Below are 4,147 nucleotides of genomic sequence, written 5' to 3'. Positions count from 1 at the left end.
GGGGGGAAATGGATCATTGATAAAATAGAAGATTTGCTAGCATTTCTGATGAAATGATCAGAACTGCATAGAAACATGAAAATACAAACACAGATTATAAGAAAGCAATACAAAGATAAGCATGAGTGACTGAGTATAAAGTATTTCACTCTTAAAGTTGGAGATGTTATTTATATAACTTCAAAATTCTATTTTTATTAAGGATTGTAGAGTCTAATTAGATAGACAACCCAGGAGTGGTTCTGCTATGTTTCAATGATTTTACCAGAAGAAAAGAAAGGGAAGATGTAAGGAATATATTGGGGGGGGGAGAAGAATAGGAAGAATGAGGACATTGTCTCACATAATTGGGGTGTGCAAGTAGAAATTTATATCAAAAAGGAAGAAAGGGTAGAAATGGGGATTGGGTGATATTTGAACTTCACCGTCTTGTGAACTTGCCAAAAGACAGAAGGGGAAAAGCAGACAGGGATTTAGAAAGAGATACATTTCACTTAACAGGAAGACAGAAGGCAAAGGGGTTGACTGGAAGAAAGAATAAGAAGGAAGGTAGTCTAAAGAAGAGATTAATCATAAAAAAATTCTTAAAGAATGGGTGGAAAACAAAGAGAAAGAAAAGTATCAAAGAAAAGTGGTTTACAATCATAATTGTGAGTGTGAAGGGATGAGCACTCCCACAAAACAGATGATAGAAGAAAAAGCTTAGAAACCAGAATGTAACAAACAATATGTTATTTTCAAGAAACATGCTTGAAACAGAAAAATGCACACCAATTTAAATTAAGAGAATTAAACAGAATCAATTATGTATTTTTCTGAAGTAAAAAAAAAGTAGAGGTAAAAATCATGATTTCAGACAAAAAAAGAGGAAAAATAGATCTAATTAAAAGATATAAAATGGAAAATACATTTTGCTGAAAGGTACCATAAATAATGTAATATTAAAATTAAACTTATATGCACCAAATGACATAGTTTTTAAATTCTTAAAGGAAAAGTTAAATGAGTGACAAAAATAGACAGTAAAACCAAAGTGGTCAGTCTCAATTTATCCCCTCAGACCTGAATAAGATTAACCAAAGGAAAAGCAACAATTTTTTAAAAAGGAATAATTAGAACATCATTTTTGAAAAGTTAGCTATAATAGATTTCTTGAGAATATTGAATGAAAATGAAAAGGAGTAAATCTACTTATTAGCTGTGCATGCTTTGCAAAAATTATTCATATATTAAGACAGAAAATATTATAAATTAATGCAGAAAACAAGAAGGATTGAATGCATCTTTATGGACCATAATGCAATAAAATATATTCAATAAAGGAAATTCTAAGTAAAAATTAAAAATCAACTGAAAATTATATACCTTAATCCTAGACAAGGGTGGGTCAAAACAAATCATAGGGGGGAAAAATCAAGATAATGAAAATGATACAACATAAGAAAGATTTTGAGATGCCATTAAACATTACTTAGGGGAACATTTATATTTCTCCACAAACATATCAGTAAATTTTAAAATGGATCTATTAATTGTGATTTTAAATTTTAAAAGCTAGAAAAACAAATTTAGTATGCCTGATTATTTGACAAAAGCAAAGCTCTGAAAATCAAAGAAGAGATAAATAAAACTGAAAGTAAAATATTAAATCAACAAAACAATGAGCTATTTTTAAAAAGAAAATTAATTTGATTTTTAAAAAATAAAAACAAATTTCCAGCATCAAAAATGAAAAAGTTGATTTCACAACAATGAAGGAAAAAAAATTTAAATAAATTACTTAAAATAATTTTGTCCAATTATATGCTAATACCATTTATAATCTAAATTCAAATGTATAGGAATTTATTAATATAAAAATGGACAGAGTAATATAACTGGAAATAGAGGGCTTAAATAATCATATCTTAGCAAAGGAAATGAAACATCATAAATCATCTCCCAAAGAAAATAGCTCCCAAATGAGATTGCAAGTGAGTTTTTTCAACCATCTAAAGAACAATTAATTCCAACACTGCCTGAACTGTTGGGGGTGGGGGAGAAGGAAAAGAAAAGTTCCTATCAAATTCTTTCTGTATCCTGCTGCTGGGGGTGGAGCCAAGATGGCAGAAGAAAGGCTGTGACTCTCCCAGCCCCGGAAAACCTGTCCACATACATCCAAAAATAATGCCATAAGCCAACTCTTGGAGCAGCATAACCCACATAAGAACAGATTGAGACTCTTTTCCAGCCAAAGATGGATTAATTAGGTGACTGGGATCAGCTGCTTTTCTGGCTGAGAGAGGAGCACAACTTGCAGAGCAGGACCAGCCTCAAGCAAGCAGCACCTCCAGAGCCTTGGAATCTTCATCTGCTTCTTCTGAAGCTCGGTTTACAGACTGGTTAGGGGGTCCAGTGGTTGGGGGAAATAGCTGTGGTTTCTGCTGGAAGTGGGGTGGGGTGCTCACATTCTGAACCAGCAAGTAAACTCAAGGGACAGCCACCCAATGGGAGAGGGGCACAGGCATGCCAAGCTTCCAACCATAGACAATAAGATTTCACCAGACTTCTGTTTCTGGGTCAAAGAGAAAGCAGGCTGTGGTTACTCACAGGCCAGGCAGGCTGAGAAGGAGTCCAATCATCCCCTGGGTTATGCTGTAGCTCAGAACAGTGTGTCCTGGAATGAATGCTACACTTTAAGGAGTCAAAAGCAAAGAAATAGGGGATCAAGATGAGTAGGCAAAGAAAACAGCAAACCATCAAAAGCTTCTTTGAGGGAAAAGTAGACTAAAATACACCCTCAGAAGAAGATAATAACAAAGTTAAAGCTCCTGCATCCAAAGCTTCCCCCTGTAAAGAATTGATTGTTATTTGAGGTTTTTATCCTTGCCATGATTGGCTTGCCCTGAAAAGTTTTAACTTCTTCCCTCAAATATTTAAAAGCCTGTTGTGCATCTGTATCAGACTAGAATGTAATGTACCAACTGCTATTGTGAGCAAACTCACAGCTTAGCATTTTGGGACAGTTTTCATTTTGGAAGAGTGCCTTCACTTCCTCTATTGGTGTAGTTTCAGGGATTTCTCAAAGGATGACGATGCATCATTTATGATTTGGTCTCACTGTCTCTCCCTTCTCATCAACTTGAACCATAGGAGAGGATCTCAACACTTCAAGAATAAGATCCAGGTCTGTGGTCAACTTTTTTATTTCTTCCATGTTGGCAACTGTCCAAATTGGAATAAACTGGTCACTGTCATTTGAGACATCAAATAGAGATCCTTAGAAAGATTCTCTCTTGAAAAACAGAATTCTAACTGTTTCTTTAGACATTCCTTTAAATCTTCAACAGAAACTACACAACTGCCTTCACCAGATATATCATAAATTTGGCAACTCAGATCCTCTGGTGACAAAACCATTCCATCTGTAGGTAATTCTTCAACATCTGTGTTACTCTGTGAAGCCTCACAAGATGAATACATTACATCATATTCTTTACAGTTGTCATCTGGAATGTCCAAGGTACCATCAGGATTAGGCCCTGCAGTAGCTGCTGTTTCTTGCCAAGAACTCTCAGTTCCATGAGTAGATGAAGGAGCATCAGTGTTTCCTTGGGGAACTTCCTGCCACACTTTGGCATTAGGATTTAAACCAGCACCTTTAGATGTTACCTGTTCCACAAAGAGCAGCATCTCCTCCACTCCTGGGTCCTCCTGGAAAAATTATAATGATTGGAAGCCTAGTGAGGGGAGTCATGTGACTGTCAGAGCGGCCATCCAATCATTATAATTTTGCCAGGCCCATGTAGGCATCGGTGAGAGGTGATGATGTGTCAGAGCCCTGGCAATGGCTACAACCAGTGGGTGGAGCACCGTGCGGTTTGCAGAGCCCCAGGCCAGTGTGCGCCGAGGCATAAAAACCTCAAATAACAATCAATTCTTTACACCCCCAAAAAATATGAATTGGTCTCGGGCCATGGAAGCACTCAAAAAGGACTTTGAAGAGAAAGCAGGAAAGATAGAAGGAAGATTTAGAGAGGTGGAGAAAAGAATGGAAAGGGAAATGAGAGTGATGCAGGAGAGTGATGAGAAAAAAGTCAACAGCTTGAAAAGCCAAGTGGAAAAGAAGATACAAAAGCTCTCTGAAGAAAATAATTGCTTAAGAATT

The 4,147-nt window shown here is 36.2% G+C and overlaps 1 pseudogene; it reads right to left on the bottom strand.

Moving 5' to 3' along the window:
- Positions 1–2,312: 2,312 nt before the first annotated feature.
- LOC122748081 lies at positions 2,313–3,672 on the bottom strand (annotated as a pseudogene).
- Between the last annotated feature and the right edge of the window lie 475 nt (positions 3,673–4,147).

This window comes from Dromiciops gliroides, chromosome 1 (assembly GCF_019393635.1).
Source record: "Dromiciops gliroides isolate mDroGli1 chromosome 1, mDroGli1.pri, whole genome shotgun sequence".
Classification (NCBI taxonomy): Eukaryota; Metazoa; Chordata; class Mammalia; order Microbiotheria; family Microbiotheriidae; genus Dromiciops; species Dromiciops gliroides.
The sequence above is the reverse complement of the archived record's forward strand: the minus strand, read 5'-3'. Positions and strand labels throughout refer to the sequence as shown.